The sequence below is a fragment of the Bidens hawaiensis genome, unplaced genomic scaffold (assembly GCF_021521415.1).
Source record: "Bidens hawaiensis isolate Kalapana, Puna unplaced genomic scaffold, B.hawaiensis_p1.1 tig00004357_1, whole genome shotgun sequence".
Taxonomy (NCBI): Eukaryota; Viridiplantae; Streptophyta; class Magnoliopsida; order Asterales; family Asteraceae; genus Bidens; species Bidens hawaiensis.
Genome location: NW_027491262.1, coordinates 1,450,487 through 1,465,697, shown reverse-complemented (window position 1 = coordinate 1,465,697; position 15,211 = coordinate 1,450,487). Strand labels below are relative to the sequence as shown.

Below are 15,211 nucleotides of genomic sequence, written 5' to 3'. Positions count from 1 at the left end.
ACATTTTAACATATATATAGCTTACTAAATTTACCGAAAAATAAATGGATAGATTTAAAGCATATCGATGTACTAAAAGTAGTCTAATAAAAACACGCTAATCTAGACACTAAGTAATAAATTTTAGACTCTTAACTAAACTAAAACTACTAACCAGCAAGTGAACCGGTCGACGCTAGTACAGCTAAGTAAGTCCGGATATCGAACCCACGAGACTCTTTTAATTACGTAAACTAGCTAATTAGACTCAACTACAAACACGACTATTTATTTATTATTATTGGGGCGGGGGGGGGGGGGGTTACTAAAAACTAATAATTAAATTAATCACTAAGACTTAAAGATGACTTAAACCTAGACTTAATTCAAATGATGACAAGCAACTACCTAGGCTAGAATCCCTAATGTATCAATTAGTTGGAAAATGCATGTTATGGAACTTAGATCGTAAAATAGACGCTTAAAAGAAAACCCAAACCGAACCCCTGACCCTTCTCAAGAAGAAACCTATGGATTTCTGTTAAGTTCTTAAAAACACAAGCTTAATTAGACTTGCTTACGGTCGCTAATTATTTTATGACAAGTACCTCTATAAGACATCCTACCTTACAGCGCGGAAATCAAAGGTAATTTAAAGAATTCGCTCAACTAGATAGACAAGGCAAATAAACCAAACCTAGACGGACTCCTTGCATAGAACTAAATCTAGCAATTTATCAACCAAGACCTATCACATAATCTATCACCTTATAGTTATTTAGATTAGCAGCACACTTAAGTCTATTTGATTTATTAATATTGTTCCTATGGTTTTATTGCAAATCAACCATAAACTAGTCAAAAACACATAGTAGATGACCTAACAGATCCTATTATATGACAAACAATCACCAAGGAAACTGTGAAACAATAAAATTCATCAAACAATCCTAAGCACACATATGCATCGAATGAATAACAATAAACCTTTTACTTATTCATAAACCATAACAAAAACAAATCCAAACTAAAATCCAACGTCGTCAAAAGTTCATCATAACCTAGGCAGTTTAAGGATTTAGCCAACAACCATACTAAAAAACAAACCAAATAAATAAAGTTCAAAAATTGAATTCAAAACGAAAACAATAAATTCGAACCGAATAATAATGATGTTTGGATGAGTAGATGTTAAACCCAAAAGTTATCTTCTCGAACCAACTGCTTCCTCGTTGCGTTTTCTTCTTTCTTTTCTGGCTGCCCTCCAATAATTGTTGGATCTTAAATCTTGCGTAGCAGCCTCATAATAATAATAATAAAATTGGGGGCTCCCACCGAAATATATATAGCATATGTCCCTCAAGCACATTCCACCGACTTGTTTTTCTTTTCTTTTTATAACCGAGCCCTCAATATTCCATATGGAGTTTTTTTTAGTTAGCCAGGCAAGAGAATATTCAGCCCGGTTAATATTTAACTTCCTAGCCACGTTGACTTATTTTTCGTTTTCAATCTGCAACACATGGATAAATTTGGTAAAATAATACTCTATTGATTAATGTAAAGTTAAACAAGATTATTTTATGTTTGGATCATATGTTGCACTTTAATAATTAGTAACTATTTTAATACTAATAATAATAAAAATGGTGATATAAAAATTCTATTTGAGTATTCGTCCATTGGTCTCAAGTTTAGTAAATATATACTCTATTTTAGCTCATTATCTCCTAGAACCTTAAAAAAATCACACATGAGCCAACTAAGAATAATATTCATTAAAATCTATCTCAAAAGTACTTAAAAGCGTAAGAAATATTTATATAGTAATATATATATTTTAGACCATATCACATATATTTATAATTTATAATTTATATGACAATTTACAATAATAATAGATAAATTGATCAATTTAAAAAAAATGGATCGACTTTTAATCATATACTTATAATTTAATGATTAAAAAATTACTTTGTAAAATGAAAACATATTCGAGTTTTGTTTTTCTTTATAATCTTCTACAATATACATATTACAATATGCTAATGATAACATTTGAAATTATATTCTTTTCAATATTTGACAAACATGGTTTGTTGGTTATTTTTGGATTTCACCAAGCATTTTGGAATATATAGTAAAATAATATGTTAATATATATTTTTATAAAATTGTATAGATATAATATAAGTGTAAAAGAAAAGTAAATAATTATTAATCTAGTGTCAATTAAGATTTTAGTTTTGGAGGAAAAAGAATTATGATAATTAACCAAAAGATGACAAACGTCCATAAATTATTTTACTTTATTAGAATAGGAGATTAGAAATTAAAATATGATATATATAAGCGTTCTCACATAAATAACTATATTATAATTTTTATATAATTTTACACATATGCTTCAAAAAAAATACAAAATATATATAATATCATTAAATACATAACTCAAAAGAAAATTAATATTTCATATAGTGAACTACTAAAATGAAGTATTAATAGACAAGAGTTTAAGAAAATAAAATCAAAATTTTTTGGGTACAAGATACCGGTATCTGGTTCGGGTAAACAGGTATGCGATTTCGGGTAATCGGATCAGGTATCACATAATCCCATACCTGCAAAAAAATGAAACGAGTCCCGTACCTGGCCCAGTACACGTCTGGTTTCAGGTGCACCCTTTCTATATGTTTCGGGTTTTAGGTATACTTTTATTTAAAACATTTGTTTCAAGTCAAACGAATAAACTAATAGTGTTCTTCTTGTATGGTCTTCTAGACAAGTATCAAAAAGCAGTGGTTTTGACCCGAAAACATTTGACATGTTACTCAACCTTTATGTATAGCGAAAAGCCCAAACACAACCGATTTCCGACTCAACAACAAGAAAATTGTTCTGACACTAAAAAACACGAGTACATATCTACTTATACCTTTCGATTCATACCTCAAAAGAGAACCAATGTTCCATGCCCGAAAACCTTCACAATTGATAATATCTTGCACATGTTGATGAGACCCGAGTTTCATCACCACTAAAATCTGCACGTAAATAAATAGTTTTTAGGTTTTAAGATAAACATCTTACTTACGCTATTACATCTGACAGATGACTCGTTCATCAAAAAATGGGTTGATTTGGGTAAAGAAAATAGTTAAATTTGCCTCTACTCAAATTATAATAAAAAACCCATTTGAAGCAGAATTATAGAACTTGCTAACTTAATATGGGTCCAAAGGGGTGAGCACAACACACCACCATTGTGTGTGCCACTACCTACTCACCACCGCCACAACCTCCACACTCCACCTAGCTGCCCTAAAAGCCAATTTTGATGCATTTTTCTTTCTAAGACGACTCATTTCAAAACAAACATATTTTACTTGGTATATGTTACCTGACCCACTCATTTTGACAGGCATAAACTTACCTTAATGTTGCTACCAGTCAGATTATACGTGGCAATCATGACCCGTTTTCCAAAGAATGGGCATGTTTAGGCAAAATACATTACATATGAGTTCATTTGGGCTTAAATTAATCACTAAGACTTAAAGATGACTTAAACCTAGACTTAATTCAAATGATGACAAGCAACCACCTAGGCTAGAATCCCTAATGTATCAATTATCAATTAGTTGGAAAATGCATGTTATAGCCATCTCAAATTAGTCCACATGCCATTTTGGGTCAACGTAAATTAGTCAAAGTTCAAAACATGTTACTATTATAAAGCGTGTTAACTTAAAAGAGTCCAAATGGGTTAGCACCACCCATGGCCATTGTTTGTCTTCACCCCCTACTCGTTGTCATCGACACTATCGCCGTAGCCACTCCATCAATGATACCGCCCTTGACTCGCCACTGCCACCATCAACACTGTTGCCGACCCACTGTCGTCGCCACTGCCTCTGTATCTGCATCTCCACTGCCGCGAACACCACATCATAGTTGTCCCTACCGCCACCACTAACCACGCTAAGAAAATATATCGAGTCAACCTATTTTAGTATTTTTTTTTTTCTAAAACGACTCATTTCAACGCGAATCCATTTTGACCGGAACATATTTGTGCAAATTGTGTTCCAACAAGATGGGGAGGTGTGTCCTCCACCCAAGGATGGCCGACAAAGTGATATCTTATTTGGAAGCGAATTGGTAGTTTTAGGCACAGGGGTCGGCCTGGCCGTGACGAGTGGAATATGTATAACATATTACTCTATAAGGTGTTGCTAAGAGAAATTCTTGGAAATGAGTTGTTTCAAGTTAGAATTCTAATCATTATTGTAAGTAATATTAGTGAACCTTTTGTTACTATTATTTTTCGTCTTTCTTTTTTTAGTTAAATGTTGTGTGTATAAATAAAGATATGTTTGGAACCTGAATAAAAATGGAAAGAAAGTTATTTCTCTTTGAAATTTGTCACATAGAAGTGATTATTTTTCATAGTTTTAAAAGTTAATTATTACATTGTTTGATTTGGGAACCAGTAGAGTTGCTGGTCATATTTTAAAGAAATTAATAAGTTGAAAAACACACCTTTAAATATTATATTGAAAGTCATTGTTTATTGATTGATTATAAATTGAAAGCGACGCATATCAAAATTTGAAATACAAATAAACGTGGGTATCTAGCATCCAATTAAAATATTAATATACTTGCTATTTTTGTTTTTATAGATAGTGGCAAGAATTTAATTTCAAGGGCCACATATTCTATAGTGTGGTTTAAGGTGCAAAAACCGGGTATTTTCAGCAATCGGTTTCGGATATAGTTGGGTATTTGACCAGGTTTTTCGAGTTTTTTTGGGGTTTCAGGTTTTGACCGGGTATTTCCGTTTCCAGGTACGGCTCTGGGGAGAAATCCTATACCAAGTCGTACCCACGGGTCAAGTACGTGCAGAAAATGGTTACGGGTCGGGTCCAGAACCGGGCATAACATCAAACTTAGGGCTGTTTGGTAGCATCTTAACAGTCGTTAAGAGGCTACCTCTTAATAACTCATAACCTCTTAATGGTTAAAAGGTAGCCTTAAAAGTCTGAATGTTTAAGAGGCTACCTCTTAACGGTTACTTTTTAACCATTCAGACTTAAGACTACATCTTAACCATTCAGATGTTATAAGCTATTAAGAGGTAGCCTCTTAATTATTAAGAGGCTACCAAAAATTGGAGAACAACTAGTTTACAAAATCATAAACATGTAAGGGGTTAATCCCAGTTTCAATTTACTGTGTCCCATTCTCTCTTTAGTCAAGCTCTGATCTAAAAACATACCAAGAACAAAAGGATGGTTTGTTACAACATAAGTTCATGAAATGCTAGAAAAATGATAGATGTTGTGCACTTTAACTAACCTTTATACCTGATTGAAGTGGCATGTTCTTAAAAGGTTGTTATTGTGGAGGTTCACATACGCTCATATGACATAAACCTCATCATCATAGCGCTTATTCATAAGCGAATGGTCATCGGAACCATAGAATTGACAGAATTGAGAATCATAGCCCTTGATGCTAAGGCACGCATCATCACGTCAAAAGTACAACCTAAATTAAGATAACAATACTGCCCGATGCTACACAATATACATGTTAAGCATCACGTGCAACACAATATCTAAGTTCGGCAATAAAGGGCAACATCACGAAAACCTCATAAATCAACAATTTCTATTATTATTTTTGTTTAATATTGCAAAATTGAGAGCTCTAGAATTCGATTCGTCAATATAAGAGGAACCACAAGTAACGAAACCCTATCAATCTGATTGAACACCCAAAAAAACCTAATCTCATTGTTTGAAACAACAGCAAAAATGAACACAGAAGACTGAACCCACATAAAAACAGATAAAATAAACTACAACTCAATCGAGACACAGGTTTACCTGAATCAGAAGACGTCAATCGATACAAAAAACACATACAACAAAAGCAAAAGGAATACAATTAATAAAGCCAAAATAAACTACCTGCATCAAAATAAAGCACATTACACAGCCATGAGCCTAGTTAAAAAAGATCATTAAGAAAAACCACCGTTTTTGAAGACTCAAACCAATGTAGAAAACCGGACAAGGCGTTTACAGTTAACAAAACAGCCATTCGGCCAATGTCAAAGCAGATAGCAAAAACCGAAACTATTAAACGTCAAAGCAGATATCTGGCCCTCGTACCAATAATATTGTCCGCTTTTCCTACAAAAGATTCATGGATTTGTTTTTGTTTGTCCAGGTGTAGACTTCACTGGAGGTTACCCATCCTTATACTATTTCCACCTAAGCATATTGATTGTGGAGTTCTTCTTTCATCCTCTTGAATTAAGCCTAAAACGCATTAGTGATTTAAGAGGCAGGCATTTCTTATTAACTAATAAGCTCTCCCGTCAACGTCCGATGTGGGTTTTGCCTAGGGTGTTTTAATCACCCCCTATGGACTCATCGTCATCGATGACGTTTTCCCCACCATCCTTGATGAGTTGGTTTGCCCCAACAATACCCCCAGGGAATTACCGTCCTTGATGGGCTGGTTTGTCCCTACATCCCAGAAGAGAGATAGGGTGGCTCTGATACCATTTGTAACATCCCGCCCTTCCTACCACCAACATTGCCCGTTTTCCCACGAAGAGCTCACAGATCTCCAGGTGGAGACTTCATAGGAGGTCACTTATCATGATATTACTCCCACCTGAAAACGTTTAACCGTGGACTTTTTTCCTTTCATCCACTAGCATTATGCCCAAAACAAGTTGGTTATTTAAGAGGCATGGCATTTCTTACAAACCAAGAATCTCTTTTATCCAAGGCCGATGTGAGATTCACCCAAGATGTTACAAATATTATAGGTATATAAATTATACTAGCTTTATAGCCCGTGTCACACACGTGATTAGCCACATTATAAAATTACAAGTAAAGCAAATATTTACATAACGTATATGAAAAAATGCATTATATTTATGCTTGTTTCTATATTATGTGTACACAAATTAATTTTATTTAAATCACAAAATGATTTTTTTAAATGAACTTAATAAAAAAAATGCACGTGCAGAAATGTATCCGAGAATGCTCTTTCTATTGAAAATTCCGTTCTCAGTGTCACATATATATAATTGAAAGAATTTTGGCTATTAACCAATTTCAGGAGTAAGACTTCTCATACAATAGTAATTCTAACAACTCAGCCTAAATACAAAATAATTGTTACCTTTATTGATATATTTATCAATTTACCACTAATCGAAGGAAAGGAGAACATTAAATTGTAACGACGAATGTTCTTCATGAACTTTATTTTTCTAAGCTACACCATTAAAAAGATTTTGATAAGTTTCAGGGAGCTTCTCATATAACGTTCTGATCACCATTGAATGAAAAGTTAACGCTTACACAACTATTTCAAATTTGATAAAAGTTAGAAGCATTGATGGGTCTAGGGGTGGCATATCGAAAGTGTTCACAATCTTTTCTTAAATTTTAATAGTCGAGGGAAAAATAGTAAATTTGCCAAATCTCGAACCTTTTTATTATTTCCAAAGATGCTCTTGAAAATAATTTTGAAACCCGAATCATGTTTAAAATTATAACTTTCATCCGTTTGACATTTCCAAGTCAACACTTTGAACCCGTAACAAATTTGATAATAAATGTATTTGCATTCTCAAACTTTTAAAATACTCAGATTTCCCATTTTTGACCTATAACATTTGATCCTAACTGTAATTAACTTGTACCGAACAATATATTTACCAACTTTTGACCCATAAAAATCAAATTTAAATTCCACAAAAAACCTGAAACAATCCTTGATAAAAATACTAAGAAATTAAATATGATAAACTTTGTTATGTCTGATAGTGATTGGTATATACTATCCTTACATTTTAACATATATAGAGTTTACTAAATTAATCGAAAAATAAATGGATAGATTTAAAGCATAGATTTATAATTTATAAATTTATATGAGAATTTACAACAACAACAACAAAAATAACAACAACAATAATAATAATAATAGATAAATTGATTGATTTTAAAAAAATGGATCGACTTTTAAGCATATATTTATAATTTAATGATTAAAAAATAACTTTGTAAAATGAAAGCATGTTCGAGTTTTATTTTTCTTTACAATCTCTTACAATATACATATTACAATATGTTAATGATAACATCTGAAATTATATTCTTTTCAATAATTGACAAACATGGTTTGTTGTTGATTTTTGAATTCCACCAAGTATTTTGGAATATATAGTAAAAGAATATGTTAATATTTATTTTTATAAAAATGTATAGATATAATATAAATAGAGTATAAAAGGAAATTAAATATTTTTTGATCTATTGCATATATTAGGGTTAATTAAGATTTTAGTTTTGGAGGGAAAAGAATTGTGATAATTAACCAAAACATGACAAGTGTCCATAATTATTTTACTTTATTAGAATAGGTAGATTTTGTTATTTTAAGTCAAAATCTACCCGAGTTAACCAACTATATCCGATTTTGGCTTATATTGACCACATTCTGATTCCAAGTAATTAAACATAGCTAAAGAAAGTCGTCTCTCCACCATATCATATAGCTAGTACTCACCGGGGCCAACTTTTACAACACTGCTAACAGCCTCCTCAAACCCATTATGAATTTCTTAAGGATTAAGATTTGAGATATTCATTAAAGAATAATTATTTGAATTTCAACTTTTAATTATCTAATATCTAAATAATTAAATTGTAATTGAAAATTACAAATAATCAATCTCTAAAACATTTATTAAATAACTAATTAGCTGAATTCGATTATCTATGCAAATAATCATCATTGTTTGCCATTTCATGTTAGAATATTTAACTCTTAATATTCTTATTGTACGTTGCTTTGGATGTAACTCTTTATATTGTACTTTACTAGCAGTTTTGTCTAATTGCATATGTTTTGTAAAGACTCAAAGAGGTTCCTCTATATTATACAAACAATGAGGAGCTGAGGACATTAATTTATATGCCCCAGCATCTTCATATGTCATCACCATCCGCTATAAATACCCTTTAGCTCTATTTCAAATTCAAGCAATTTAATAGACACGTATCGATCGTCAGTAAAAAAAATGTCTATTAAACAAGAGGACGTTAAGCGCCCCCTCGCTGTTTTTCCACCCAGCTTTTGGGGAGATGAGTTTCTTGTCATGTAATGGGTACTTGTTTTTAATCATCATTAAATTAATAATATGTGTATTCAAGCTTCTATGAATGTTGTAGATATTGTTTGGATGTGTTTATATATAGGGTTAGGTTAAAATAAAAACCCACTTGAGTTGTGAAAACTCTAGAAACTCATTCTCAACTACATGTTTTTAATTTAAGATTAAATCTTGTAGTCCACAATTAAAGTTAATAAAAAATGTAAAAGTTTATTTACATTTTCTCTCTCCTGAAAACATATATAAAAATTACTAAAAAATGTAAAAAAAAATAGCAAAACATTTTTTTTTATGTTTTCGATGTTTTGTATTAAATGTAACAAGATATATTACATGTAACAAAAAAAAGAAAAAAAAAGATGTTAAATAGGGTTTTCACGGGTTTCTCAACTCAAGAGGGTTTTCAAACTATACTTCCCCTGTGTATATACACACACACACACACTATGAATGTAACTCATTAATGATCCTTTCCATTTGAATTTGGATTGTAAATGAAGCAAGAAGATGAAGCTGGTGTTGAAAGAGTGGTCGAAGAGCTCAAGAAGACGTGAGGAAAGAAATGCTGCAAGCTTTGAACACTCCTACCGAGCACACAAATTTGATAAAATTGGTCGATGCAGTCCAACGCCTTGGCATTGACTATTACTTTGAGGAGATTAACCAAGTCTGCTTGCAGCACATCTATGAGGCATACGGTGACAACTGGAATGGTGGTGCTGCGGCTGTTTGGTTTCGAGTCATGCGACAAAATGGCTATTTTGTTTCAAGTGGTTAGTGCCATAGTGTGCTCTTAGACTCTTAGTCATTAGTTTATTAATCATGACGAAAAAGAAGCTAATTAATGACGTCTGCATGATACGACACAGATATTTTCAACAGCTACAAGGGTGAAGATGGAGTTTTTAAGCGGCCATTAGTGAATGATGTTGACGGTTTACTTGAGTTGTATGAGGCAGCATATCTAAGGGCTCCCGGTGAAGTCATATTAGATGAAGCTCTTGCCTTCACAAAAGGTTGTCTTGATAACATGTCAAAAGATCCTTCTCTGAGCAACTCTGTTGTCTCTAAACATATACAAGCAGCACTCCTGCAACCTTTGCATAAAAGGACACCAAGACTCGAGTCGGTGCGCTACATACCCTTCTACCAACAACAGACTTCTCATAACAAGTCATTACTAAAGCTTGCCAAGTTAGGGTTCAACCTACTTCAACCACTCCATAAGAAAGAGCTCAGCCAAGTTTACAAGTATTCAAATATATGCCCTTTTTGTCCGAATTTTAGTATATATATCAAAATCAAACATGGAGCACACATATATATACCTTGGCGTATATCTCATACATATGTACATGCTTGTTAATTTATTGTAGGTGGTGGAAAAGCTACGATGTCCCAACTAATATACCCTACGCCCGAAATAGATTGGTTGAATGCTACTTTTGGTCACTAAGCGTGTACTCTGAGCCTCAATACTCTCAATCCAGGATGTTCTTGGCTAAATTTCTATCGATGGAAACACTTCTTGATGACACTTATGATGCTTATGGCACTGTTGAAGAACTTGAGAAATTCACAGAAGCGGTTAAAAGGTACGTGTATAGTCGTATATGAACTCTATTAAAACCAAATATTTTAGTCAATTCTATCAAGTTACTTACGTGCGCATGTTTCTTAAGGGGTCGGTTACTTGCTTGGACGATCTTCCAGAAAGCATGGAACTTGTATACCGAATGGTTGTGGATATGTATGAAGATATGGAAAACATTTTCATAAAGATGGGAAAAGCACATCATCTCAGCTATAGCAAAGAAGCAGTAAGTTTCCAATACATTCCAGCTTAAAAATAACATGATTTCTATATTGGCACAATAAAAATATGCTGAGATATATAAAGTATATGAAAGAAAATAACAAGCCAAAACTCCTTTGTGCGTGTGATATATGTAGGTCTTTGATTTCGTAATGACCAGATAGTCTTCTGAATCGTATAATCACTTTTGTTAGATTTGGATCAGGTAATACGAGTATAATCAAGGATAGAACAGGAAAGCACAATAGTCGAATGTAATCTTTATTTCAATAATCGAATGATTGAGTCGTGCTCATATGATTACAAGTAATTATGGCTAATGAATTGAAATGTGATAAAATAAAACACGCATACCGGAATGTTTAAATAGAAAATAAAATAACAAACTTTGAAAATAACTAGGTCTTCATATGATTACAAGTAATTCCGGTTAATTCTGATCCCACACGGGGCTTCGCCCTTGGACCCCACCAGGGGCTGCCGCCACTTGGAAACCCATTTTGGTTTGGGTGCTTCACTCCTAATAAACTTTAGAGGTTCCATAGTACATAAGTTAGAATAGTCATGTCACTCCACACCTCTTAACTTAAAGCCGATGTATATTCTAACTTATCAATTGGTCTTAAGTAAATCCATTACCTAAAATGACATTGATGACACAAAAATTCTAACAATAAAGATGTGGAAACATAATTTTATGTATTTTGTTGGATATGGTTTAAAAGAGTGAGTTTATAACTTCAAGGTCATTTATAGAGTGGTATTGATTTGGTTGCATGTGATTGTGCCTGTTGTCATTACAGATGACCGCATTTGTTGAAAGCTACTTGAAAGAGGCAAAATGGGCAAAGGACCGGTACATTCGAACAGTGGAGGAACATAAAGAAGTTTCACTTGTTAGCAGCGGATACAAAAACGCTCTAGTAGCAAGTTTTTGTGGCATGGGGGATGTAATCACAGATGAAACTTCAAATGGGCTCTTACTATGCCTCCCCTTGTGAAAGCATGTTGTGCACTTTGCAGGGTCATGGATGATATTGTCACCCATAAGGTACATCTAACTTGTACCTTCATGCTAGTGATTTATTTTCTATTGTGCGTACCAAAACCTAATTATCGACCATATTTAGTTTACGTGTTACTCGTTCTTTTATAACTTATTTTCAAGATTTTAATAAATTTAGGAGGAGCAAGAAAGAATGCAAGTGGCGTCTGCCATTCAATGCTACATGAAGGAACATGATATCTCGGAGCAACATGTGTATGATTTGTTAAGAGAAGACCTTGAAGAAAATTGGAAAGAAATGAATCTAGAGTCCCTGACGTGCAAAGATGTTGAAATGCCTATAATTAGGCTGGTGATCAATTTGGCGCGTGCCATGGAAACCTTGTATACAAATAAGGATCATTTCACACATGTCGATGAAGAACTTATAAATCATATCAAGTCCCTTGTCGTTGATGCTATCGTTATATAAGCTACTTTCCTTGATGAGATATCAAAATAAGGTTGATTAACAATATTAAACAATAAGTCAAGTTATTTGGCATAGGATGGTTTGTGTGTCCTCATTTGAGTGAAAAAGAATGATCAGGTTGATGTTTATGTACGTGTGATTTTAATTTTCTATGTGTTCTCAGCGTTTGAGTAATTAATAAAGATTGATTTGTGCTTTGTGTTATATCTTAGTTCTTACTTTCTTTTTTTTCATATACATAGCTTTTAGCACGTGTGTTACGCGGGTTACTGTTATTTTTTATTTATAAATTAGTGATAATATATACTTTTTTATGTATGATGTGTTTAGGTATTAAAATTAAAAGTTACATGAACATATAAAGTATGTTATGTTTTTTAGTTGGGGTTAAAGTGTAGTTTGTTTGTTTTATTTACGTTTGTATGGAGTTATATTTTTCATGTATGATCTGTTTAGGTATTCAAATTAAAGGTTACATGAATGTATGAAGTATGTTATGTTTTTTTAGTGGAGTTAAAGCTTAGTTTGTTTGTTTTATTTGTGATTATATGGAGTTGCTAGGGTTGGTTGTTGATGCTATGTTGATTAATGGATGACCTCATATGAGCTCTCATGGATCTATTAATTAATGTAGCCAAACATTTTCTTGTTTATGCTATGGATTTTATGTTCGATAGTGCATTGGGTTTTTTTTTTAAATTAATGGATTTGAATTTCTCAAGCCTAATTTCATTTTCACATCTATCTCAAACGGGCAAATCGAATATTTTGTTTTATTTCCGTATGTGTTTTTATTTCATTTTCTGATATTTATTATATTTTTTTTAACGTATATGAAGTTTAATATGTTGACATAATCTGCATCAAGTATAAGATGAGTTACATTAGTTTTTAAATTTTATTAATGAAAGTTTTCTAATCACATGTTAATTTTTTACTAAGTTTTTATAATTTTTTTATTATCAATAATTTCATATGGTGTTACGCAGGTTTACTTAGATTTTTTATATATTATCATGAATGTATAATTTTCAAATATTGTATGCTTAGGTTTCAATCCTAAACATAAACTTTGAGGTGTGGTTTTTGTATTAAAATCAAAGGTTACATGAATCAATAAATTTTGTTCGTTATTTTTGTTAGCCTTTGGGCTCTTAGTCCCTATATTAATCGAAAGCCTAACCAAGAGATTACATTAATGTCTATTTCTTAACGGGCCAGAGAAAGAAACAGGTGAATAGATTTGAAAGCCTATCAGTTTGGTTTCAATCATTTTTTTTCCGGGCTTTTAGTTCAGTCATCTTGTTCTTTTAAGTGTTGCGAGTTAACTAGTCACTACCACATTAAAATATAAAAAAATAAATAAATAAAAAGTGGTAAAGCGGGGTAAGGTTAATTTTTTTTATTGGTTTACATAATTAATTCATTGGTTCTTAGTTGGGTGAACCCACCATTTATTTTGTTACAAGCTGTTATTTGGGTGGTGCTCCGACTGCTCCCCACCTTTGGCGCCCCATATAACTTGTGCGGCATGGTGTACAGGCTCCATCATGCCCATATGGCATGGATGACGCCTCCACGACACATAGCCTTAGTGCTTTAAAATGACACTTGTATATTAATTTTATAAAACTATATATTAGTATTCCAATATAATAGTTTTTAATTTGAGACAGATAACATGCTTATTCTGTTTTAACATCTTTATTTCAAGTCTTAACTAAAAAACCTAGAAGTGTTCTGGTGGTATGTTTTTTTTACCCGTATAAAAACGTAATCATTTTGACTTTTGACCTGAAAAAATTGGCATGTTACTCAACCTTCATGTATAGGATAAGCCCGAACACAACCGATTTCCAATTAATCAACAAGAAACTTGTTCTGACACTAAAAAACACGAGTATCGTGTGCATATCTACTTATACCTTCAGATCTATACCCCAAAAGAGAGCCAATATTTCATGACCAAAAACCTTCACAATTGAAAAATATCCTGCACATCTTGTTGAGACCCCTGTTTCATCTCCACTGAAATCTGCACATGAATAAATAGTTAAGTTTTACGACAATCATCTTACACTGTTATACGGTTATACCCGACAAATGACCCGTTCATCAAGAAATGGGTTGATTTGGGTAAAGAAAATAGTTAATGGGTCAACATGGATCTATTCAAATTAAAAGAGCCCATTCGAACAAGTGTTATAGAACTTGCTAACTTAAAATGGTTCCAAAGGGGTGAGCGGGACAAACTACCACCGAGTGTCTCCACCTACTCACCGTCGCCGCCACCTCCACCGCCCCACCATCAATTTTGATACCTTTTTCTTTCTAACACGATCCATTAAAAAAAACACATTTTACTTGGTAGCCGTTTTGACCCGAACTCATTTTGGTCAGAACCCATTTTGACATGTTGCCTGACCCGCTCAATTTGTCAGGCTTAGCCTTACTTATTGTTGCTACCAATCAGTTTATAGATGGCAATAGAATGGGCTGATTTCGGCAAAAAATAAATTATATATGGGTTCATTTTTGGGTCAACGTAAACTAGTCAACGGTCAAAATGCATAACTATTATGAAATGTGTTAACTTAAGAGTCCAAATGTGTTACCACCGCCCATGGCCAATTTTTGTCTCTACAGCCTACTTGTTGTCGTTGACACCACCGTCGCCACCACTCCATCGTTGATGCAGCCATCAACTAGGCGCTGCCACTA

At 33.0% G+C, this 15,211-nt stretch overlaps 1 pseudogene; it reads left to right on the top strand.

Annotated features, from left to right (window-relative positions):
* The first annotated feature begins 9,103 nt into the window (after nucleotides 1–9,103).
* On the top strand, nucleotides 9,104–12,490 carry LOC143626324 (alpha-isocomene synthase-like; annotated as a pseudogene).
* The last annotated feature ends 2,721 nt before the right edge of the window (nucleotides 12,491–15,211 follow it).